Below are 27119 nucleotides of genomic sequence, written 5' to 3'. Positions count from 1 at the left end.
AGTTATTTCCTGTCAAACCTCAGCGCAAAGGGCCACAATGTTGAAACATAGCCCATGTCCTTTAAAATGGCATAAATATTTAATAATGCTGACTCTGATTTAATCGTGGCTTGTGTGTTCACAGATCTTCAGCCCAATGGAAAGAAGTTGCATGATATTAAAGCCAAAGCCTCCAAGACACAATCTCAAACAGGTAAGATTGATTTGACTACTTTTGATAACCGTAAGACTAGACGAGAGGAAAATAACTATGGGGAAAAAACAGGGGGAAATACATCGAGGTGAAGGGGGGGAAAATGGAGGCGCTTCGAAAGAGAGTAAGTGTAACACACTTAAATAGATTGAACCACTTGTATGATTGCTCCCTGAAAGCCACATTCGGTGTTCTGCCTTAAATTTACTCTTACTACAAGAAAATGTCAAGGATGGTAGACTGCATGAATAACTTTTGGATACGTACAAGATTATATATATATGTTTTCATTTTATTTTATTTATTATTTATTATAATAAATAATATATTATTTATATTATATATTATTTTATTATTATTATTTTTTTATTTTATTTTTTGAAGCAATTTTTTAACAATGACTCTCTTGACCACAAAATACAAGTATCGGTATTAAAACAGTTTCAGCAACATCAAATTTGCATGCAGCAAATGCCCCTGTCTTCATCTCCATGCATTAAGCAGATGGTAGAATGAAGACAAACATTTGACATGATGACATCCAAGCCTCCAGTGATATCATGTCTAAAGAGCTCCAATTTGAGCATGCAAAATAATCCACCACGCAAACACGCCTCGCATAAAATACACTGACATTTTGTCTTCACCTTATCACTGCAAGTAAATGTTTGGCTTAGTGCTCATGGAGGCTTCTGGGCCAGATGATGTTACTGATTTTGGGGGGAATCAGTTGCCATAGCGTCCCACGACGTGTTATTACGTTTCATCCAGCGGCTTCTATCTGTCTGACCCGAGCTAAAACCCAAAGACATGCTGATAAGCAATGCATATTTATTTGACTCAGTCTTTCTTTTGCAGACACACTATCTCCATCCATCTCTCCCAAGACAATCCAAATACAAATATATGGGCTATCTCGTCTTATCACACACTCTTTGTCAGCACATAAACAGCGTTAACCAAACGCCGGGCAAACAGGGGATGACGCAAGTGCGGAGAAATCCTCCACCCTTGAATCTTCACATGGACAGCAAACACGGTTTTATCATTTTCTCGGAGGGGGGGTTTAAACTTTCGAGAAGAAATTTTTCGAAGATGCTCTTTGCTAAGTGTTGATGGAACTACTTTTATGTCCCCTCGTATAGTGTGGTTAAAATACAATAAAACACTAACTAGCACCTCATCTTATGTTTTTATGAGGGTTGTTCTCAGAAAGTAAGGTCCCTCCCGAAAGGGTGACACAAGAGGCCGTAAATTAAATGTATAAATCAAATGTTCACTTTATAATGCTCGGTTGCGAATCATTTGCAGTCAATTACAAAAGTCTGGCATGCACAGACATCACCAGACGTTGGATTTCCATCCCCTGGTGATAAAAACGATCGTTTTTGGGCCATTGTCCATCGACATTGTCAAAGTAGCTTGGAAGCCGAATACGAGCTGATAATATTGCCTGAAACCCTTCCGAATTTATTCGTCAGCAGTTCCATCGGCATCCACGACCATCGTGCTTCACAGTCAATACTCACGCGAATCCCGGCTGTCGACGCGAGCCGCACAAAGACGATTTAAATATTCAACTCGGCAAGAAACGAGAGTCGCAAAGACTGACTGCTCACATTAAACAACAGGCTAGCAGGAGAGACAAAAAGAGTCCTTTTAAAAGTCAACAATGGATCCACAAACACCACTTAGGAGTCTGTTAATGTAAATGATCCTTTTTAATTTCAAGTATAAACTGATTAGGGTGGCATTTGGTGAATGGAAGCGGGATTAGCCTCCATCTTAAATCAGGCTTCCGAATGTCAACCCTCTTCATTATAACTCATTGTTTACAATGTAGTCATGCTTATCACGGCGAGACAATGCGGCAGAGTAAATTCGAGACACTTGGCAGTGGCTTAAGGTGAATGACATTTTGAATACAGCGTGTAAAGTGTTTATCAGTGGAGAGCAGGTCCAAAGTAATCCCTTTGCCCGTTTTTCTTGCCATTATCGCAAAGTGTTGTCACGCAAAGGTTGCCATGGTAGTGGTGTTACGTGTATCGTGGGAAATATGCCCTCAGGATGGGGGAAATTAAATTAATTTTGTAATTCCACCTATTGTCCTTCTATCCAGTCTGCAGGGTGGCCGACCGGTCCGCCTAACAATTCTGAGCTTGTTTATATAAAAAATGGAGGATTATTGTAAAACAAAAACATCAAGAATCAATCAGAAATGTCCTGAGGATGTTTTTTTTTCCTTATGATTTTAAAGATAATTTATTGCGGGAGAAAATTTCCCCCAAAATGATGCAATCCTATTCCTCACCTGGGAGTCAAATGATACAAAAAATACTTTTGACCCTTTTGAAAATGAAGTTTACCTGCCAGTGGGTATTGCAGTGGAAACACCTCGCGTGTGTTGTTTCCCCTTTGCTGTTGTTCCTTAAACACGTATTGCAGCGGAGGCAGACCTGCAGCTGAAGGTCAATTTTAAAAGGTTTCCATTACTGAAAAGGTCAGCGCTTCCAGGTGTGAACCACAGCTGTGGTAAAGACGCCAAAATACAGCAGGGGGAGAGAAAAAAAAAAACGTTTGTGTATGTGCTTATTAAGTCACAGTAAGACTATTTTAGAATATATGCAAATGTGAGTATTGCTAATTCATTTAGACATGTTTAAAATTGGATGTTGTACATCTGCATAAGGGATGGGCAACTGGCTGGAAAAAATAGTATTTAAGTTTTTTTTTTTACAATTCCAAAAAAGCTCTTAAAAATGTCCAAAACATGAAAAGTAAAACCCTAAAAATATATTGACAAAATATGTGTAAAAAAATAAAATGAATATGCAGAGGTCAACAGATTTTAATTGTAATATCAACATTCACCACTAGATGACTTCAGACATGATTTTGTTGCCCCTGCACTACTTCAATAAATGAACTTTTATGCAAGAGTCTTTTGCACTGGGGGAAAATAGAGAATATCTATTTTTTGCTAGTGCTTCTTTTATACACACACATTTCGAAAATGCGCCTATTTTGCATATATGCACATAATCAGTGCATATTTGAAATTGCATTTATTTTTTTTTGCATCCATCTGGCTAGGAAATGCATGGTCTTCATGGTACATTATGTTTGGGCTGCTCCCTACACTACTGTGAATGGTGGCTAGGGGGTGCACTGTGGACATGATTTGTGTGCAAGCAGAAAGAGAGAGAGAGCGACAGAGCGAGCGTGTGTGTGTGTCAGTGTGTGTGCATCAGTGTATATGTGTGTGTGTATCCCTGCCTGTGGCTGGGCTGGTCACATGGGGGACAGCAGTCTGTTTAAAACAGCCTCAGCTCGCTCACTCCGAGCAGTGCAAGACACCGAGACAGATGCGCACGTCGCCTCTCTCTTCCACACAAGCGCTCACACACATGCTCAACGTAAGGAGACGGCAACTTTCCTCTATCGGACTGACACAATACACACCCCTTGCCACACTGGAGGAAGAGGATAAGGAGTGACAGATCAGGAAAAGCAGGCAATAAAGAGGAGGTTCCCTGTGAGTAGCCAATTGATTCTTTTTTTTAACCTGAAATTGTAATTAGTGCTTGGATTTTGTGTGTGTGTGTGCTGCTGCGCTTATCGGTGCTGTCTGAGCAGGACCTGACAGAGTAGAAAGGACTTGCTTGAATGGGACTGTGAGAATGAAAGAAAGGAAGCAGCGCAAGCGTGGCATTCAATATGTGGTGCTGGTGCAACCCTGGGATACATCTCCATCAATCTGCCCCTGCCTCACCCCCCCCCTCCCTTCCTCCCTCCCCTCTGCCCGTGGGAGCTAATGCTGTTAATTAGCAGCGTGCGCTTGGAATGAAAGGAATGCCATTGCGCCGAGCCGGACTGGGCTTTGCTCCGGACTCTTGTGTGCGAGTGTGCCGTCTCCTCGTCGTGTTGACGTTTTGTACGTGTTGATGAGGTCAGGCTTCTTCTGAGTCATAGAATCGGATCTGACTGATGCCAGCCCATTATAAGCGGCTGAACCCCTCACAGTTCTATCAATGTCCCGGAAGAGTCGGTTCTCTTCCCCGTGGTTCTCTGGAACTCTCTGTCCCGAGCCACGGGCTCCAACTCTTCCTCCTCATCACTCCATCTCTGCGCTGGTGTTGGCTATTCCGACTTTCAACTCCAGCGTGCTCCTTTTACACCGGAGTGGAATGGAGACTAGAAAGTGAGAGGATTGCGGAGTTGTGAAGAAGAGAGGGAAGAGTGAGGAATGAGGGAGAAAGTGGAAGGTGCAGAGGGGAGGGGGCATTGAAAAGGCCGACACTAGCTCGGACAATTAGCCCGGGGAGTGTGTCCTGGGGTGCTATTCTGAGAGGGGCTTTGGCCCCTGGGTCTTGGGCGCTGGGTCACGGGATGCCTTGACCCCTCCAGTCGACAGCTAGGCATGGGAGCCATTATTACGGTCTGATTGATTAGCACTGAGCGGAAATCCCTTTTCTCTTCACTCCTCGGGAGAAAAAAAAGACGAGCGCTTTTTTTTTTTGTCCTTTTGCTGGTGCTGTTGCTGATTTCCAAAAATGACTCATGTAAAGTCTGATTGGGTTTAGGGTTGGGTCAAAGTGCAAGAACCAAAATGTGCAGAAAATATCAAAAAAGTAGTGAGTAGCATGTTTATTTCTTTTTTTATTGTCTCCTCTTTCTCAATCTCCTTTCACTGCTTTAATCTTGGCGGTCCCATCTTTCCCTCCCCCTCCTCCCCCGCCTCCTCCCTAGACTGGGAGTTTAGTGTGGTGTTTAGCCCGGCTCACGGCTGATCAAAGCAGGACGTGTCAGACTAGGCTTAGCTCGGGCACTCCTAATGGAGCGCCGTTTTCATGCCTTGTTGCTGGTGGGTAAGGAGGGAGACATGGGAGGGGGGGTGAGATGAGAGAGGGGCTGTAAGGAAAGTCCCAAAACAAGTGGCAGAGGGAACTGAAGGCATCTCGGCCAAGTGAGAGTGAAAGCGCTTCATATAGAAACAAAAATAAAAGGAAACGAAAATCCAGAATTTGGCTCATGTTGCATCCAAGAAGCGCATTCAAGTCTGAGTTTAAGAAACTTTTTTTTTTTTTTCCCTGCTTCTTGGACCCTACCCACCTAGACTGCAAAGAATCTCTCCAGATAATCCGGCCATTTTTGATTGGACAGTTTAGGTCGGCGCAGGGTAGCTCTCACACATGGTTTGGTTTTAGCTTGGAAGCAACACCAGACGGGAAGAGGGCTTTGTGTGTGTATGTGCGAGCGTGTGAAAGCGAGAGAGAGGAGGGGAGGGGGGGTCCAGGGATGCATAATAAGAAAAAGAGAGTTCTGAGTGTGTAAATGTTCATATCCATATACTTGCATTTACCAACATTTGTGCAGACACATATTAAAAGTGACTATTAAAAAGCGACACTGGCTCATCATGTTTACCGAAGAAATTGATTCAAGGGAGGACTAGACGTGACTGAGTTAAAAAAAAAAAAAAAACGAGATGGATGATCATGGACTTTGTGGCAGGGTTGATAAGTGAAGCAAATTATTCTTAAGCAAAGAGAAGTGACAGTGACTTATTAAAAATTTATAAACGTGTGGTTGCCCTTATTGTTAAAAGGAATTTTAGTTCGGAAAGTTTGGATTTTAGCTTCCGATTCAAATCCACCCATAATATTGACCCTAGCTGAGAGGTGGAACAAAATGGAGCACGGTCGTGCGTCACATTAAAGAAATAAGAATGAAATTGTGAGTACCTGCACTTATCCCATCTTTTGTCTGAAGAAAGGCTCCAAGCAGAAGCAAATGTAAACTCCCACGCTTCCTCGCAATCCCCCTCTCTCCTTCCTTTGAGTTTGGAGATGCCACTTGCTGTTTGCTTTTATCTATAAGAACCGAAGGCTTTCAAAACATGACATGATCAGATTCAGCCCCAATTAAGATGCATTACTGAGATGTTGCATTGTGCTGCCGTTTTCTCCCTTCAACCTGCAGCTTGTAGAAAATAGCTCACACGTTGTTTAATTTTCACTGCTGTCTATTTTAGAATAGGGAGTCGTTACTCATTTCAAATGTGTTATCAAATATTTTATCAAGCCTGGTAAATCATTTGCTGAGTGGCTAGCTGCTAGCCACTAGCCGCCATGATCCAGAATAGTGTCAATGTAGCTTCGGGCTACATTAGAGTATGGAGGGAAGCAAACGGGGATAAATGATGAAGAAGCAAGCAAGGCATTAGCCATCCATCTATCCCTCCATTCATTGATTGTCATGGACAAACCTTTTACTTTCATTAGGGAGATGCATTTTGCATCACAGATAGATTCTCTTTGCATGTTGACCGTCAATTGACTAGTCCACTGATCCAATCTGGTTAAAAAAAGAAAAAACTCAAGTTGGGGTGGCTTAAAAAATCCCAGGAGGCTTCTGCCCTGATAAAATAGGCCTAACTACGCCCCTGCTGAGATTTTTTTTTGCAAGGTGTTATTTTTACACTTGCTATGGCTGCGAGACAAGTTAGGCATTAGCTTTGGCAGAGATGGCAGGTTCCGTATTGACGGAGGGGGAGAGGTGGTGGTCAAGAGGTCAGGAAGAAGTGACAGGTCTCGCTGAGAAAAAGGCCACTCGTAGCGCTGGCTTGAAAGATGAGAACAAACACCGGGACGCATGAGTGCTGCGTCGCTGAGAGGCTGTCGGGCATTTACGTCAACATACGTGACATTGACTCCTTGAGGAGGACAGGAGAAGAGAAGTCAGAGGGTCACCATGAGGACAGCAGAAGCGATTGTGATGTGGCAACACGAGAGATTCAACGATGAAGCGGATCTCAATTTTACTGAAACGCACATTAGAGAATAAGTGGGAAAGAAGGGACTGTGTTGGAAGACAAAAAAGTAATGAGAGTAACAGTGGAAATGAGGTTGTTGCCTCTTGTCTTGTCTCTTTGGTTTATGTGAACATCACCATTTGCATAATACAAGCGTAAAAAAAAAAGCGGAACGGTCTCGTGTTACTTTGCGCTTCAAATACAAAATGTCTCGGAACATCAAAATCACTTTCAAAGCACCCCGACGCAACGCAGACGAAAACAACGAGGCTCTTCTCCACGTTTTTTCTCGCACGGATGTCGTCAGATTGAATGACAATTATCGACGTATCCGCTTGTCTTGTTCCCTGCACAAAAGATCAACTGAAGGGAATTAGATGCTTGAAGTGGAGAGGCAAGAATGCTCAAGTCTCATTTTCCACACTGAACAAATTCTGCCAAGGAATCTTATGTTGCAGTTTAGCACGAGGATGCCTCTGTGAAATATCGAGTTTGAACAAAAGCTTTTGAAAACACCAATGCGAATTTGGACTTTTTATTCTTCATTCGACAACAACCACTTTCTAGTTGTTCCAATTTTTTTTTCTTCGTCATTCAAGTCTGCTCACACAGATGGCCAGCTCGGGGATACTAGAACAAGACCGTTCTCATTTATTTTCATGTTTTTGTTTGTTATTACGCCATGAGTTGGAGACTCTACTTCACTCCGACCGGTTTGCAGAAAATGTTTACGTACTTTTGGGAGTGCATGAATTCAATAATGGAGAAGCTTTCAGTCCATTGAAAAACATCATACGTTTCGGTTCACTAGGAAGAAATGAGGTTATTTTTTTATTTTTGTTTTTATTTTCATTTTTATTTATTTCAATCGCTGTCCATCCCGTTTCCTTTGATCAAGTGTGTGTAGAGTTTTTTTTTTTCCAGGGTGGTGAGCTTCTAATCTATTTAATTCTGATCTTTAAAGACTAATCAATGCTCCCTTTTATATTTCCATTAGGTCGCACATGCAGGGAAAGGGATAAAGCTTGACAAAAGAGGCTCAGCCATGGCCACATTAACACAGAAAATTCACAATGCTGCTCCCAAAGTGGATTAAGATGTTGGTTGACCTCCAATTTGTTTGGATGGAGAAACAATAGTGATTCTCGCTCAACCTGTCGAGAGATGTTGAATGTAAAATAGAACAGCAGAAAGCCGGAAAAGCCACCACCTGATCATATTAATTTCAATTGTGTCATTGTCCATCAAGTATCGTAAATATCACACCAGACAGCGATCTGTAGATCTAAACAAATGATTGTGGAAAACTAAATAAATGTCCAACCCATGACCATGAGGCGCTCTAAATAGACACACTAACTCGATCTGCGTCAGTCTTGGAAAAAAAACGTCACTTTTTTGTCTTCCTCTGCGTGCACTCGCGGCTGACAACGAGGCACTCTAACCATAGTTCATCATGTTTTGCAAAAGCCCCTTACAGTAAGTGGCCAAATTTTGTTAGACAAAGTTTTTTTTGGAGGGGTAATTGACACCCCCCCTTTCCTCTTTCACCCACCCTCTCAGGATGCACTCATTTATTTTGCCTTACTTAACTGACTATTTTCCTGCACAGGAGTCTACGAGGGTGCTTTTTTTTTTTTTTTTTTTTTCCAGCCCACTGTGATAGTTTATTAGCAATGTCTCCTTTGATGGTTACTTTGCACGCTCGATTATGGCTGAAAGGGAGTGGGCCGGGCCCCGGGGTTCCGAGGAAGTCTGTCTAATGATATTAACAACATCCTTTATATGGTAGTCACTGCTTGCAGGGGTTTGTGGAAGGAGTACAGAGAAGAGATCAGAAGTCAAGGAAAAAGGGTGTAAAGAGAAAACCGATGTCACCCCTGTGCGTGATTTGTAAGCTTAGCCAATCACAAGCCAGATATTTCACACAACACGGGCACCGAGAGTTCATTTCAAGCAATTAGCTACAGTCCATTATAAACACCTGGATATAAAATAGTGCCTGCGTGTAAAACAGGCAGGAGTTAAGGAACGAGGCGCTCGTGCGGCGAAAATAAAGGAAGGAATCGATTGGTTGGTGACTGAGTGAAAATAAACACGACAATTATGAGAGCTGGATCGCCGAGACAGGAATGACCCTGGTCCAGTTTGAAAAGGTCCGCACACTATCTTCACGTATATTACAGTGAGCTGTCACCCAAGTGCCCGTCATTTTTAATTGAAAACTTTGCCTTGCTGTCACAAATTCCATCGCCTCCATGTGCTTGGGGATTAGCCATTTATGAATAATAAATATATGTCTGAAAACAGAAACTGATAGTTGTAAACACTGTGTCATAATAAACAATTTATGCCACCATAAAATACCATTGCAGATAAATGCAGGGCCACGTATTGCGCAACACTGAGGATAAATGGCGGTTTAATTTATATGGATGCGTTGGGCTGGCAACCATCTTTTTATTTTCTAGAAACATTTTCAAATTAATGAAATATAACTGAAGTAAAACTCTCTCCGAGATTTTTTCCTTTTTTTAATGGTATCAAATAAATCAGTGCAAATATACTAAACAAGCAGTACGGTCATTTAACCTTAAATAACTTTATCTCGGGATACAAAACCAGGAAGCTGAGCGCTCTTTTCTTCCACCCAAGAGTTCATCATATTTGTAAAATCCGCATTTAAAATCCAATCGACCCATCAGCTCAGTGCCCAGAGGCGGCGGTCATACTAGCCTTCTGCCATTTCCCCCCCTCCAGATGTAACATTTACAACTCCATCTGTCCTCCCATTGCTCCGCATTGGTGCACAACCCGCGGGTCTCAACCCCTCCTTTTATGATACTTTATTTGTTTGTCATATAAATGTCATTGTCCGTCAGCCATGAGAGTCGCACCCCACGGTATAAGAACAATTGTTTTGCTAGTAGCATGTGTGTACTTGTGCAAGCAGATTAGATTTCATCGTGACGGCATGTTGAACACTCCGTCAATTTCCTCCCGCGCATTCGCCTTTCCCCTCCCCGTGACAAATTCCTCGATTCCCTCACAACACATTTCTAATATATTTATTGGTCATGGGCATTTTATGGTCCCACATATTGCTTCTCTCCAAGCCTGGCAAATATTGAATGGCTTCCACATTTTGTGTGTGCAAGGGTGGGAAAGAAAGATGAGAGGAAGCTAATCGTGTCACAGATCCCCGCTTTACCTTCTGTTTGGAAAAGTTTTCTTCAAGGCCTTTTCGGATTTGAATGCAAACAAAAAAAATATATATGTATATATGTTGTGGTATGAGGCCATTACGTTCCGTAGTATTTAAACTAAAGTACATATGGGACCAGTTAAATGTCGGCACATTTCTCCGTTACTACAGGCAATTTGTTTTAATTGTGGACTTAAACATAATAGAGCTTCAAATTTCCTCCTTTCATGGCAGCCCGTATGAAATGCGAGAGTGCCTGTTAACTAGCTCAGTTATGTTACGACAATCAGAAAAGGCGATTCTTAATGCGACGTATGTCATCCGTCTCGATGGATTTTACTCGGGTGAGGTAAAAACAATATGACTTTTTCCGTGGTGAAGTTACAAACGATGCGGACGACATGACGGGAGAAGCCGTTCCCATGATTCGATAGAATAATTGTGAGACGTTTTGAGTTACATCACAAGGCGGTTGACTTAAATATGTGGCTACGCAAAAATTAGCATGTTTGTGAGGCCAATCAAGTCAGTCACTAATGGAAAAACCGAATCAAACTTTTCGAAACGTCATTCTTGGTAGTCGAATAAATCCAAAAGTGCCAATATATTACTTCACCACCGTCCATGAAATATTATATTCTCCCGGGGATGATCTGCAATAGCGGTGGCCTTGGATTGCACTCCATCCCAACTGGCTGTAGGCTTGTTAATTAAAATAATCCCAAATATTCACTTCAGCAGAAGCATTAACACCAAAGTAAAAGAACACTTTACTGACTTGTTATAAGTACACTGCTGAGTCAGAGTTCAGGAGCGGCTTAATTTCTTTTATAATTGGCTGTGAGTAAAACTTCTGCTTGGTACTTTAATTGACAAAGCACACATTCTAAATGTTAGAGTGACCACCATGTACGCCACGAGCTGAGCAATATCTACTGATTTACTTTCCCAACATCGTCGCTCAATTATATACGGTAGAAAACCTTCCTTTGCTAATTCAGTTGAAAAAATAAAACGGAAGCGAATGCAAAATCCAATAGCGATCGCTTGCTTTCGCGTCAAATTAGCTCCGATTATGACATGTCTATATCGGAGCTTCCTGGAGCATCGTGAAATATGTAAAGTAAGCTTTAAATGGATTTCCAAGGACATAATGGAGTGTGTGGTGTATTTCATTGTTATCCGGCTCGCCCCCTAATCTCATGAGACACAAAAACAAGGCCTACATGTGAGACACTGGGAACATTTAATTATTTACATTAGTAGTGGGTGTATGGGCTGGCAGCAATCATGGCCAATCAAATCAGCCCGACCATTTTTTTTTTTTTTTTAAGCGCAGCGCTCCTACTGTGAGGCACTGACAGCTTTATTACGGTGGATCCAAAAAAAAAAAAAAAGTCTTTTTACCTTGTCAGTATCATTCGTGGTTATTTTACCTCTATTATTGTCATTTATTGTTGCATCATCTTATAAAGCAATTCAGTTATTGTTCAAGTTACTGTAAGAAAGGGTTACAAAATGTTATTTGTTAGACAAGATAAATATTTTTGGACAGATTTTACCAAGGGTCGTTTCACTTGGGCCATATAAAATAATCTGGCGGGCCAGATCTGGCCCCCGGGCCTTGACTTTGACACCCATACTTTAGAAGGTCTCGTCAAAATTTCTCCCGACCAATGGTCAACTTTTTCCGCCCCATTTTTTTTTTTTTTTAGTCGAAATCCATGACCTTTAAGACTATTCAATGTCAAGGCACCTATAAATTGGGGCGAAAGAAAAACAAGAAAACAAAATGCACTTGTAGAGAAGGAGAGACAGCGAGATGACAGGTCGCCAGATGGTCTAATAACCGCGGGAAATATTACCGCTGGCAGCCGCTCACCAACATTAATGACACCGGTCATGTACGAGCCCCGAGAAGAGGCTATGTGCGCCACTTCATCTTCCTGAGGCTACACACTCTATGTGGGTCACATTTATCTCGACTAGCAAGGTCAAAAAGCCCGCCCACTTAATTATGACACCATTACCAAAAGGCAAACATTTATTGCATGATAGCAAATATGTGCATCAGCCAAGAGTTCAAATCATACAATCGTGTCATGCTCGGACAAAGTTTCACTAAAGAAAATTCACAAGCGAAATGTGATATTTCATCCCCCCCCCCCGGTGACTGTTTAGTAATCTCACAGTCTTTTGGTTCAGTCCAGCAATCCCTTCTGTCTTATCGCTCTCAGAGGTCTCTATGAAATATTCTGACCAAGCTCCTACGGGGAGCACATAATTAGAAAGCACTGAACCGTGACTCTGACACGAGGGCTTTTCTCCTATCTGTTTGGACAAGCCATGCTGAAGAGGGGAGGGGCGGGAGTAGGGGGGGGGCTGTAAAACATCTTTATGGTCAGGATGCTACACCAACCTGAAATGTCCTTGATTACATTTAGACAGATATGAGCAAAAGGAGGGGGAGAGGGAAAAGTTAGGAGATGCAGGGCGGCAAGATATGTTGATAAATACAGCAAAGCAGAAACTGGGGAAAAAAAAAGACTTTGGATCTTTTTTTTTTTTTTTTTTAAGACCGGTGCTTAAATCATCAGTCATCTCTAGTACATTAATTGTTTGGCTTCACCTGACACCTTTTCCAAAGACAAAAATGGTGCCAAGGAACAATTCGACGGAGGTTACAACCATTTATTTCTGTGGGGAGAAAGTGAAAAGTGGGGCAAGGTCCGGACCAAATGATTGCAATTTGGACCGATTGTAGGAAAAATGTCAGTTCACTTGTTTTGGATCCGATCTGATTCTGTATGTTTTTTGGTTTTTCTATGTGTCTTAATTGGGGGGGGGTCATGGTTTGACTTTGTTGACTTTGTCCCCATATTGCTTCATTATGTTGCCGCGGTGTAACTAGCTCGTTATTGTGCTGACGGTCTGGATTAGCGAAGGACAGCGAAGCCTCTGGGACAGTTTTATTACCGTGTGCCCTTGGTGCATTGTGGAGGTTCACATATGATGACGGCAAAACACACACACACACAATCATATACCTGGCATACTGTCCACTCTTTTTAATGAGGATCCCATTCAGATAAATGAATGTCCAGCAGCCAAAGTTGTTAATTATCATTTATGGTTTTTGATGACCATTGAATGGTCAGATTGTCTCTCATTGCCATTACGTCAAGAAACCAGGGAATAAAAATCCAATCTCGGTCGCAGATTCACGGAAAAAGTAATGAAGGTGGATTGTCATGGTGATTGGTTTTATATTATAAATGCTAAAGTGCTCATCTTCTCTGGGAGTCAGAATTGATTTAATTTTGTGAGAAAAAAAAATATATACTATATATTTAATATTTTTAGATATTTTATATATATAGTATTATTTTTTCTTTTTTTTTTTATATAAACCTTGCCCTACCCCAACAACCTGTTTGGCCTCTCAGTAAATCCTTCCCAGCTCACCCCTCGCAACCTCTACTGACAGCAAATTGGCTCCAGCCGGACTTCAAATGATCTGCTGCAGGATACCTCTTCCCTCTCCTTTTTTTTTTTTTCTCTCTCACCATCATGATCTAATCCTCTAATAAGACCACCTCTACAGTGGGCTTGACAAAGCCGCCATGCTGCAGGTCAAGCATCGTGACAATCATGTCACGATACTTACGATTGGTTAAACAGCCATTTAGGTTCCCCCGTATAAAATGAGGAAAAGAATATTCACCTCGATTAAATTGATTAAACCAAACTTGAAAGATTTAAGCTGATTATTTAGCTGCCTTATCGCATGTGTCCAACGCCCACACGAATACAATCCATAAACAGCAGCGAGCTCAGTACCGATATCCGACTCAGTGGTCCCAAACAATCGGCTGCCAATCGTCTCACCGTGGCCAAAGGATGCTCCGTGTTTGCTTCATGTTTATTCAAATCTCAGATTGTGTTTGCGCGGCATGTGTGTGAACAATCTGACGGTCACAGATAAGGCGGCGGCTATCTTATCGGGTCGAGCCAACCTATCCCGAGCCCTAACAAGCCTCAGGTGTTTTTGCGCGTTGACATTTTTCCATAGCTTTATTTCCAATTTCATGCTATTTGTGTAACTGTCAGTCAGTTTTTTTAATAAATTTTTTTTCTTGCTTTTTAAAAGTGCATCTATGTAAACGATCCGAGTGAAGATGCAGAAGCTCATTTGAATTTCATTTGAATTAGCACCTCTCCAAGTTGTCTGATGTCGCATTAGTGGATGCATGATCAAAAGATGGCCGTCCGCCGCTGGCTTTGAGCCAACAAGGGCCCGTTTCCAATTTTGCCACAGCATATCGAACAATGCTTTCTAGTTCTGGGTTTTAATTGAAGCTCCGTCGAAGCAAAGCTCCAACAAAATACCACAATCGGGTCTTACTCGAAAAGCCACATTTTACTCGGGCTGATTTTTATAAAACGCTGAAAGGGTCATTAGCACCCATCTACTTTAATCCCTCATTTCGTTTGCATTTGGCTTTTCATCTTATTTTTAATTTCTTTCTTGCATAATATATTCTCGGAATAATTTGAGGCCAGCCAACGAATGCTGTCAACCTCCATGCAAGGCATGAGGGATTTGCTTGTTTGTTTTTTATTGGCACATTATTATTTTTTTGTTCCTTTTGTGACTTCTTTATGCCCACTCATTGGAAAACTGCTAAAGAAGTGCTGAGTTATAATAATTAAGAGTCTGAAAGAAGTGAACAAGCTGAATATGAATCTGCACATGGGAAGACATTTATGTTGATCAAGTCTGTGTTTGTATATGTGGAAGTTGGAAAGCCCCATGGTGATGCTGCAGCACAGCGTCTGTATGCCACCTGCAGCTTTTTTTCCGCCTTCCTGCCATGCTGGAAGATGAAATGGAGGTTTTTGAAAACAAATGAGCAGTCAGAGATGCCTGTAAAATGAAATGGGCACACATGACAAGTATAAAAACACCTCTAATTTTTCAAAACAAGCATTTGGCATGCAGACCTCAATAAACTGACAGGATGTATGCTAACTGGTGGAATCCATCCATTCATCCATTCATCCGTCCATCCATCCATGGACGTTGACCTCACATGTCCTCGCACCTCCCTCCAAACAAAGCGGCACCCCGGGGAATTCTCCTCGCCAAACATAGCTGCGACTTTTGACTTTTAAACAGACTGACAGCATTTGAGTTTTTATTGAATTGGATTTATTCCCCCCTCTTAAATCTCAAATGCCCAATTTCAGGGCTCAGCCCATCTTATCCTCTTGTAGCCGCTCTAGTTACACCTCAGCTATTCTGCTATAATGGAGTTATTTCGGAATTTATATTCGCCACCAGACTGCTTCATCAAAGTTTGTGACGTGGCTGCAGCAACAGCCGTTTTACAACACGGATGATTTGGCTTGATGTGTGTTGCATGCTAAGTTACCATGAAGTGAGGCCGGCTGCACATGTGTGTGTGGCAGCAGACAGCGTGAAAAGCGTGTAATAGGCTCACCTGTCTCTGGCTGGAGACTGATGGGCAGGTGGAGAGAATGGAAGCCAGATGGAAAGAAGGAAGCGAAAAATGAATGCGGAAAGAAGACTTCGTGCATTCATTTTGGTTTCAACCTAATGAGAAGCCTGATGGAAACGTCGGTTTATAAATAATTATTTTGGACAGGTTGGAATTTAGGATTTTTGTAATTCGGTGTACCTCAGGGTCTGACGAGGTGTGTTGAGGGAAATGATTTATATCAACCATGTTAGAAATGCAAGACTAAATTCCTATTTTTCAGATTTTGAAATCATTTACATTTTTTTAATATAATTTAATTGACTGTGTTTTTTATTCAACAGGGTGAAGAGGAGGACTGTGCGAAAGTTTCATCTTTTCCAAGGTAATTTCTTTTTTTTATGTGAATATGCTCAGAAATACTAGCATTAAAAAAATCTAATTAAAATAACAAAATGATAAAAAGCACAATATCACATATTTTGTCTATTGATGCGATCATAAGCGCTTTGAACAAGATTGAAGAGATAACTTAATAATTGATTTAATCATTGCCGTTGAACTTGAATTGCAATCAGTGTGATGCAAATGTTGCAAAATCAAAATCGTCATGTGCTGATAACAGCTCAGTTCAAGGTCTCAGAGTTCATTTGATCCAAGAGGAGCTTCTTGCTAACGCTTGATGGTAAACTAGCTCGGTGCAGCCATCTCCACCTCCATATTAGTCCCCTCTTTTCTGGTCCAAGGCTTCATGTGCATATGTGTGCACGTATGTGAGCTGGCGGGTGTTGAAAAGGATTCAGTGAAGAGGCGGCTATGGTTCCTCTGTCCAGAAAACACACACACACATACACGCACCTGTCCACTAAATACCCAGACAGAGTGGATGCACATGTAGCAATATATCCAGATTCCGCAGAGGCCAATGGCATACCTTCATAATGGCAGCTCAAGACTATAAGGTTACATACAGGGAAGTCTGGAACCGCCGAAATGCTTTGAACATTTACGCTTGGTGTTTATTCACTTACAGGATTGCTTTAACAGATGTCACTCATTACGTTTTACAAGAATAACCGTTTTTTGGGGTTTTTTTTGGGTCAGATTTTGTCATTATGAAGTTCTTATGTAGCTACTGCAATGTAAATGATATATGGAAAGTGTAATTTCCTCGGTTGGCCTGATTTGGGTTCAAGTCGATTGTTAAAAACAAGGCACTCACGATACTTTGGGAAAGGCGTGTTTCAAAAGATAACAGCTGACCTTTGCAAAAAATGGCATTTACCAAATTTGCGGCTCTCCGTGTTCCACTAATGGGAATCACGGGTGAAACGTGTCGTGACTGACTTGGTAACATTAAAACGGAGACTGACGTTTTAATCGCTGAGCCTTCAGAAAAGGTGAGAATCGCAATGCAATTGGAAAATATACACGATTAATTATATCAAACTGTTTGTTTGGTCATACCAATGCTCAAGTCCAGCCAGAAATGTTTCATATAAATAAATCCATTCATCATTACAAAATAGTTGCAGTCTGCATGTTCAGTCTCAGTTGAAACTTTTTGAAAGTTCTGGCCAATGCTGTAGTTTTTGGTTTATGACTAGTCGCGAAATGTTAGCGTGCAATAAATATGCAGCTGCACAATGGAACAGAAATACATATTTTAGTTACATATTTTATTTTATATATAGATATTTATTTTTCTGGAGCTCAGTCTAGTTGTAAAGGTTACAGTCGGAAATTCACAGATATAAAGTTAGTTGTACTAATATGAAGAATTTTGGTTAAATATAAAAAGAGACACATGGTGAAGCATAACCTCGTGTGAACCCATGTGGATATTTTGGAGTTCCCAGTGAGGAATTGAATCTCCATGAAGCCAAAGCCTAACATTTCATGTGAGTGACACCCCACTTGTTGGGTGCTGGAAGATAATCTGACTAACGCAAAGAGCATTTTCCCAACTAATTCCCATTTTGCCTTCAAAGACTAAGTACGTTGGAAAACCCAGAATTTCTTTATGTCTTTCTATGTGCCATTGCAGCTTTTTGATTGGCATTCGAGTCGGCAAAGTTTTGGAGATGACTCAATGTGTCGACTTTATGAGTTTGCGTCTCTCGCCTGTGTGTGTCTGTCTGTGTGTGTGTGAGGTCGCAAGTAATGCGAGTGCGTGCTTTGATCCCTCAGTGTCGCCATGTCACCATGATGGTCGTTACACTGTCGGGATACGTCTCGTTCTCGCCACACAATATTTTGGACAGGAATTTGTGCTATATATATTTTTTTTATTTTATGTATTATATATTAGTCTTTTTTTTTTTATCTGGGTCTTGCAATGTTCCAGAGTCAGTATAAGTATCTCTGACGGCGACCTCTGACCTGAGCACTGTTGACATGGCGTGATAAGACGAGGCATATCATTCCAGAGGAGCAAAGTCCCGAGGATGCGGACAGACATGAGCTCACTCTCGCCCTATCTCTCTCAGCTGAACCCCGAGCTGTGTTGACAGTGTGCATGACGCCCGTGCACACTGACAAGGCCAAATTAAGATCCACACCAGTCGCCATCGCCCCGACCGAGAATTGCTGACAAGGCAGTCATAAAGTGATGAATTATATGAAGCCAGCCGTCGGCTAACTTTGACGACACAGCACGTCACTCGCCTGCACGGTTGATTCCAAATTTAACTTTTAATATTTTATTTTTAATGCAATTAATTTTCTTGAAATAAATACATTCTACCCAAGAGCTAGGATTAAAGGTACCAATATTGACTTGCAATGTTGACATGCCAGGCGCCATGTTGCTGACAAGACATTGAACGCTGTGACTAGCTGTTTGCTATTCCACAGCCACGGCAGCACGGCCGGGGTCACATTGACAAATCTAGTCCGGAGGGAAACCCGAGCCTATCTTCCCAACAAACATCGCGAGCGCTTGAAAGTGCGTATCCATCGACGGGGATTAGCGCGCTTGTGTGAGGTTGCCTCACCTCTTGCTGTCGGAGGTCGGGATGCGTGTGCGAATAATGTCAGTGATTGTGTGCCTTTGCGAGGCTGGCGGGGGTAAAGCCGAGCTTGCGATGACAAAGGAGAGGAATTTAAATGAGAGGAAAAAAAAAAAGAGGATCGGGCTACGTTTGCTCGGAGGATGGAAGAGGCTTTGGCACCATTGTTATTCTTCTTTGTCATTCCGCCTTCTTTATCTCTCCATTACAAATCTATCTTGGCTCCAACTTTACTCACCAAATGTCTTTATTTATCTCATCAATCTCCCGTCTGTTTAAAGAAGTGGATGATTTTTTTTTTTTTTACTCTTGAGGTGAAGAGCATCCCAACCCACGATACACTGCGGTGCGCCACTTCCCCCTCCAGAGCTACTGAATGGTAGACCACAATTTCCTCAAAGCTGTCCGGAAGTCGTTCTCTAGTGACCTCCGAGGTCTTTCCGACTCCTTAAACTAGAAGCTATCCCTCACCACAGATCCCCGAGTTCTGGGATTATTGTCATGACATGCCCCGACAACTCCAGCCACCGCTCCGGCCGGCCATCCCAGCAACAGAGTCACGAAACATGACCCGCTCTGACTGGATGTCCCCAGAAGTGGTCCAAGTTCTGAGATGCAACTCCTTCTGACAGTAAACCGCCAAGCGAACTCTCACAAGACATTTGTCGAAGTGAGCCGGACAATATTCGCCGGAAGTTCTCGACCTCACCGCACCAGCTCAGTTTCCTTCCCCGTTCTGATTTTTTTCCCCCCCCACTCTGGCCCCGCCCCCATCTGCCATATTTGCCTAACCATCTCCGCTTGTTTACAGGCCAGTCCAACAGACCCATTGATCTCCCCCTCTCTTTCTCTATTCCTCTCACGTTCTTTCTAATAAACACACAGATACACACACAGAGCCTCTCTCAGCAATTCTGCCACAGCCCCCACCCGTGCTTAGTAACGGCTCTAATTGCAATCAATTAGGAAACTTCAGAAGGCTGAAATAGGAGCTGTGACAAGGGGCATCCGCTGAGCTGGCAGACAGAAAGAAAGAGAGAGAGAATCGTGTTGGTGTGCAGGGATGAGCTAATGGTAATAATGTGATTGATGTGGCCACAGCATCTGAAAGTCACATCGTTTTTCACACCAGGTATTGATCCGTGACAGCATCCTCCTTTTAGCTCCAAAGCACAGCGGATAGGGAATGGTACTCATGCTGCCACATTTAGGGGGAGGGGGGGGTGGAGTACGTCGAACGGAAATGGATTTAGTCATTCTCCTGAAGGATTTGGACGTAGTACTAATCGGCATATGGATAAGGCACGATTGCTGTTTGTCACGTAGTAGAGCGCTGAAAATCGTTGCAGCCTTATGAACTTTACGAATCTTAATCCTGAAAGAACCTGTCACAAATTATTCATGTCATAGGTGGTGAACAAGTTTACAACCTGACCAGATAATTTGAGGATATGACATACAGGCATGCTAAGAGATAAAAAAAATTCCACGAGCAGCACATTTTATTGCGTGGAGCCGGCATGAAATAGCTTGTCAGAGTCTCACATATCTGCAAGAACCCGCTCTCTGTGTTTTCATAGCGTGCAGCAATAGCGTCTACTGTAATGGAGTGGAGAGCAGCTGATCAAACATCATCCCCGACCTTCCCTATTTCTTGACTTCAATTTGTTTGCATATGCTGAACTGATTGGTCCCAAGACAATATCTCGGAGACATCTTGACTGAAATAGTCTTTTGTAGAGATACAAGAAGCTTCAATCAATGAGAGGCAAGTTCTTTTTTTTTTTTTTGCTTAGGCAAATATTATAAATAGTTCGCTTAACTGGAATTGTGCAGATCTTTACAACTTGATGTCACGGAATCATTTGGTGCAAAGCTTGTGAAAAAAAAAAAAAATGCCCGATTTTTTGATACGTAGCCAAGGATTGAAGTGTTTTTTTTTTTTTTAAAGGCTCACTGTATAGTCTCGGGTCTCGTGTTTATCTGTCTTTGCCTCAGGGCCTACAAACCCTTTTATCTTGTCACCCTAATGCATGCATGAATGTGTGTGTGTGAGAGTGAGTGTGTGTGACAAAAAGCAAATGTGTGCCAGAGAGAGTGTGCGAGATAGCAGGATAGGGAGATGGGATGATCAATATGGAGACGTCAGGAGGTCTGCTTCTACCAGGGAGAGAGGGAACAGGACACCCGGCAGTGAGTGGAGAGGAGAAAGCAATCGAGGGGAGACAGTGAGGGAAATAAGTCCGTGAGGGGGGGGGGGGGGTCATTTGGGGGATCGTTTGGGTACAGTATCGAGGAAAAATATTTGTCCTAATTGTGCTTCTTCATGACTCACAGCATAGTTGGAATGGCGAGCTCCTCCTTTAACAACGAGAAAAAAAAAAACAATAAATGTATTTATAACATTCGTTTTGATACATAATTCAGACAACATAAACATCAAACGGGGAAAGAAGGCAACTTTATTCCTCTAGATCTAAAAGCTTCGACTTGACACCCATAATAAATATTTAAACTTTGATGACCTTACCCACCATATGCCAGTAAATGATTCTTCACCGCCCCCCACACAACTCTATTTTTATACCTTTGTCTTCTTTTCATCCTGCTCTTTTTTTCTCTTTTGACATTTTTTTCCAATTGCTGTCACCTGAGATTTTTCATCTCTTTAATCAAGACGGAACCACTGAGACATGAGACAAGTTAGCGGACGACTGCAAACGTACGCTAATGTAAAAAAAAAAAAAATGGAATTGAATTATATTTATATTATCTGTGGAAATCATGAAGTGTTGTGAGTTCACAAGGGTCTAAAAAAAATAAAAAGAAATATGCTATGTAGTCTTGAGGGATCAATATATTTCGAGGATTATGCGTGGCATTAACATTCAACAAAGAAAGCGCTCCAAGGAAAAAAAAGCAAATAAAAAGCATTGTATATGAATTACTGTATAAATAAAATAAAAATTAACATAGGATTACCATGCTGTATAAATCATGTACATGATACAGCCATTGATTAGTGCTAAGGATCGGTTCAGATTTTATTTTTGCTTCGAGGCCTCGGGCAGACGACTCACTGGTTGCACAAAAGCGGACAAGTGTGTGTGTGTGTGTTGAAAGACAAAGTGAAAGTCAGATAGGGTGGGACAGTGTGTGACGGGCCATGCACGTGTGTCCTCCTGCAGCCATAATGCATTAGTGTAAGATGATCCGTCTTCTCCCTCGTGGGTCCTAACCTTGGAACGAGCGGAGAAGCAGGTTGCATAGATTTACTCTGATAAAAATACGACTGTTGGCGGTCAACGTCTATTTCAGTCGTACCTTGATTTCTGTGTTTAATGCCGCACGCTTATCCCAAAGCGTAATCCCCCATTGCAATGAATGGGATTGCCGTTAATCGGTTGTGCCACCCCAAAAAATGTGGGTGTTTTTTGATTACAGTTTAGGAACAAGAACATGCTTTGCTAATGCTATTTGCAGTAGAAATGATGCGCCAGGCAAAACCGCTCACTATTTATTGCATTCAGAATCCCACTGGCCAGACACTTCAACCATTATGGCAGTACTGGGGGCTAACTCAAATCAGTTTTCCAACTGAACTGCTCCTGGTTGTGCTGAATGATCCAGAATAATTAGAACAAATACATGTACAATGTGAAATTGATTATTGAACGGAAATGAATTAAGGGCCCTGACAGCAATACAATATCCCTTCCAAAGCAATTACTCGTGAAGCTCATTATGAAATATTCTGATTTTTGTCAGTAATAGCCCATTGACACACGTACTTTTAATACCCTCACACTCAGGTTTGATTAACGGAACTAATGAAGATAAGCACCACTTTGATGAGGCAGGTCCTGAGGATGACCCCTTGACCTCTAATATTAAGAAAATACCTGAGCGCAAAGGGGTCATTGACTTACTCTTTGACTGACATTCTCTCTCCTGCGCACAAATACACACATGCACTTTTTAAGCACACACTCGCACTCCCAGGGACTGAGAAGGCCTTATTATGTGAGCCAGAGGAAATGCAGACACAGCAGAGGACAGGCCACCCATTGATCCGAGTATAGACTCCTGGACTTCCCTGGCTCGGCTTTCTTTCCCTTCTCACTGCTCTCCCGCACTGTCTCCGTCTTTTTTAACTCGTTACTTTCTGTCTCGGTTGTGTTGTCGGCTGCATCCTCCTCGTTGGGGTTATTATCGCCGTCAGCCTTCTTGAGTGCACTATTGCACTCTCTCGACACTTTGCGATACAATGTCTCTTTTTTTTAGTGTTATAATCTGAGCAAAGAGCAACTCTGTGTTCCTGTCTCTGTGCAACCTCTTTCACCTGAGCCTTCTGCTCTTGTCTCAAGAGGGCTTTTGTATTATCTTACAGTCTCTGGGAGCCAGAGGGAAAATGTTATCCAGTAATCAAAGTGTCCTTGAGCAAGATGTAGAGCCCAAGTTGATCCTGAAGGGCCTGGCTCGCTCCACCACGATTGGTGTTTTTTTTTTTGTTTGTATTCTGAAAGAGAGGCAAGGACTGTTAAGTGATTGCAGCCTTTTTCATCTCGCATTGATGCTCGAGAAAATGGAAAGGCGAGCACAATAAAAATGTCAATAGTGCAAAAATCAGGACATTTGAAATGCTAATACTAATTAATGCTAACACTCTGTTTCACAAGTCTGATTTATACTGACAGAAAATGTCAAAATTGTCAACAAGACAAAAAATCAGGACACTCATTTGAAAAGATTGAACTGCTAGTTCATGCTAACACTCTTTGTTTACAATTTAGTTGAGTTTCGTGCATTTCACAAGTCTGATTTATACTGACAGAAAATGCCAAACATTTAAAGACATCTGTGTCTGCTCATATGCAACGTGAAAGACTTTATTTATAATTAGGCCAGGGAGGATAAGGAATAGTCTTTCTCTCAATAATGGTAGCGGGGGACTTTAAAGTTGATAAGAGGGCCAAAACAATTAAAGCAGAGACTATCGACCGCAGAGCGTTAAGTAGGAGAGAAGTAAGAGGAATGGCTTGTGCATCACTATCAGCCGCTCAGACCTCTGAGACTTGGGATAAAAACAAAGGTGCCTTCTGTGATGGACAAAGCAACACTCAAGTGGCAGGTGATCCTCCAAATCCTTTTCCATCCATCCATCCCTTGACTCCTGCTTTAATTTTCTTGCGAGGTGTTTTTTGGCCCTCTTCACCAATCTCCTTCACCTTGTCTCCAACACTCTCCAGCCACTTTGCTTTCTCTCCCTCCTGTTCGTTCGCTCTACCGGACCGGCTTTTATATGAACCATGTGGACCCGGCTAGTGACATGCAGACCTGAATGTGTGTGAAAGGTGCTGACACATGTGTGTGTTTGTGTCTGTCTCGGAATATGTTTGCGTGTGTGTGACGGAGGTGCTGACATGTCTGATCTGAGCTTGGGGTCTGGAGGTGAACGCATGGCGACATTCTTTTTGAAAGCAGATGATGAGGAAGCAAGATGAAGGAGAAGATGAGTAAGAGTACTTGAATAAAACAGAAGGGATATTTTGTTTTACCCCACAATGAAATAAAAATGATAGTTTGTGAAAAGACACAGATGAGATATTAGAATATCATTCCGGTTTTACAGATTATATTTATGGACCCCATAACAAAATGACCCCCATGAATGAATAAATAAATAGATACATAAATAAATGCATAAATAAATAAATAAATGCATAAATAAATAAATACATAAATAAATAAATACAATTATTCAAAAGTAAAATAAAACAAATTAAACTGTAACACTAAAAAAATTGTACATTATTTTTGATGCAGCGCATGTTTTGTAGATTGACATAATGAAGTGTAAATCCATCATCCAAGCCATCTTGTAGTCTGTCAAAATGTACACGGGCATTCACCAACTCTATAAAGAAGACACCCAAGTTCATGTGAGGGGTGTCTTGTTAAATGTGATTGATGCCTCCTGTTCTCTCAGCTGCTGAGAAGAGATGAAGGGACACAAGTGATGCAAATCAGATTGGAAGCTGCCTGCTGGCATCTGACTTCAGGATGGGTGATTAAAAACACATTATGACAAAGAAAACATCTGGTGGCACATTCAAAGCCTCCACCCAACAGTAACGTGGCGCCGTATTAGCCTGGCAGAACATGCGTGCGAGATTAAAAGTGGCCCGCAAAACTCCAAATGTAGATTCAATTACACTTTTATAGCATGGCTGCAACTGAAAGCGATCTCCAAGCAATTTGTTTTAATGTCCCAGTGTTGTGTGCTGTAGTTCAAATAAGAATTAACAGTTGAAAATAGATTTCATCCCCGATCTGATCCAAAGGCAGACGTAATGATGTTTATTCCCCCCCCCTCTCTGTTGTTCCCAAAGTAAATATTGTCTTGCCTAGTTAGTTATATAATGAGATAATTAAAATGTAAATAGTGAATGACAAACTAGGACAATTTCGCTTAATAGCAAAATGCCAAAGGACAGCATCTGTTCCGGATGATGTTGTCCACATTATTTTGTCGAGACAAGTTTTAATGTGGATAACATGACATGCGATGCCTTCAAGGTTATTTCACTCAAAAGATGGAGCTCAATTTCAGGTCATGCTTCATCAGCCCCTCGAGCATCTCATCGGTTTAAACCCATTTTCAAATTGTCGCCTGAAATGACAATTGGGAAGATCGTATTTGATAGCAAAGTCATAATTGGAGTTTTATAGCTTTGCAAAATGAACCCAATTGTTCATCAGAGAAAACAACTTTAATCCGTCATTTCAAACCGTTTTAGTAGTCATTTGTGGGCGACCATTTTGCCCCTCGCTGTTGAAGGAAAATGACATAACATCTCCTCAGATAACATCCAATCACCTCTCAGCATTTTTCTGAATTTGATCATGTGACATTCGCCAGCCGAGCTGTGATTGGCCGTTACGTGACTGTGATGTCTCGAAGTCACATGTTGACTACCACGCTTGGTGGGGCGTCGCCCCTAGCAACGGCTTTTGGCAGGCCGCCACGGATGTTACATAACAATTGATGAATATTTATACACATTAATGAAACGCTCGCACAGTTCCATGTTGTATAAACGTATGCGTATGGATTTGCCTCAATCCCGCAAAAAGGAGCGTATACATAAAACTCAGGCCAAGCCCGGCTCACTTCTCTAAATCCCCCAGTTGCTCTTGTGTGAATAGTTGACTTAGTTGCTAATTAGTTCGGCGCGGGACTTTTCTTCCCAGGCCCTGGGTGTGTTTTTGCGTATTTGTGTGCGCCGCGTGTGTCGCTCATGCAATGGAGGGGTTAATCCTGGCTACTTGTTGTTCTACATCGCTGCCCACCACACCAACCGCTTGTCTGTCTCTCTCCGACTTCCTTTTATATTGAAGCTTTTCAGTTTTGACTCTTGATACACTTGAATGCTTTTTTTTTGCACCTTTTGTGGTAAAGTCAAATATATCTTAGCCAAATTGAGCATTTGGAAGCAATATTAAATGATATATTGCGCAATATCATTTCACTTCATGCCCGCACCGCATTTCCATATCAATAATTCCGATCTGGATCTCCGCCAAACGAGTTGCTGACAAATGACTAATCTAGTTTCTTAGTACCTCCCATGCTTAATTTGACTGAATCTCGCCTCATCCCTTAACTAATCTCTCTCTCGCTTTCACCCCCCTTCCTCTCTTTGGACTAATGAAAATCTGTAGTGTTGGTCTAATCCCTTAGAGCGGTGTGCTCACAGTTTCTTTGTTGGTCAAATCTGACTAATGCCCCCCCTAACACCCCCCCACCCCCTCCCCGTCTCAGTCCGCAGCACAGGAGCCCTTTACCTCATCGACACACAAACACTCACTAACACGCATATCTTAAACCAATTGTATTTACTGTTTCCTAAATATTAATTAAGGATTCACAATAGCCAGCCAGCAAATTAATTCTTGGCCAAGCAGCTAACAGGTGATTCCTTAACACCCCCAATGAGAACCTCTTTAGATGTGCTATTACGAAGAAACCTTTGAGGAAAATAATGAGCAACGCTTGCCTCGAGGGATCATGTGTTACGAGTTAGGTCTAATCTTAAACGAGGCTGGACTGAGTCCTGAAAGTGTAAAAGACCTTATGGGTCACTGATGGTGTGAACAGTTGTCTGTCCGTGATGAACATGCACCCCATCCAAGGTGTCGTCTGCTTTTTCCGAATTCGGCGCCAGCTCTCCGTGACCCTGAACAGCATAAGCGGTGTAGAGAAAGTGGATGGACCTTGGTTATTATACCCAAGGCTTCACTTTTGCAAAGGTGTGGAAAATGGCATGTTACAGTCGTTCTGGAGCGTTACAATACGTCGCCCCTCCAGCAGCTACTTATTTAAATGTTGCGG

General features: G+C 42.0%; 1 protein-coding gene across 3 annotated transcripts in view; it reads left to right on the top strand.

The window, feature by feature from the left end:
• cntfr (ciliary neurotrophic factor receptor) overlaps window positions 1-27119 on the top strand; it is a 148376-nt gene that overhangs the window by 45201 nt on the left and 76056 nt on the right. Inside the window, exons 4-5 of one of the 3 annotated variants that reach the window (XM_088391458.1) lie at window positions 125-193; window positions 16058-16098. The gene's annotated coding sequence lies outside the window, so the exon portion shown is untranslated. Of the gene's footprint in view, window positions 1-124; window positions 194-3483; window positions 3729-16057; window positions 16099-27119 lie in introns of those variants that run through there. The other 2 variants (XM_088391457.1, XM_088391456.1) reach the window with 2 other exon arrangements.

The sequence above is a fragment of the Syngnathus floridae genome, chromosome 12 (genome assembly GCF_059516105.1).
Source record: "Syngnathus floridae isolate MCC-2025c chromosome 12, RoL_Sflo_1.0, whole genome shotgun sequence".
Taxonomy (NCBI): domain Eukaryota; kingdom Metazoa; phylum Chordata; class Actinopteri; order Syngnathiformes; family Syngnathidae; genus Syngnathus; species Syngnathus floridae.
Note: the sequence above shows the minus strand (reverse complement) of the source record. Positions and strands in the feature narration are given on the sequence as shown.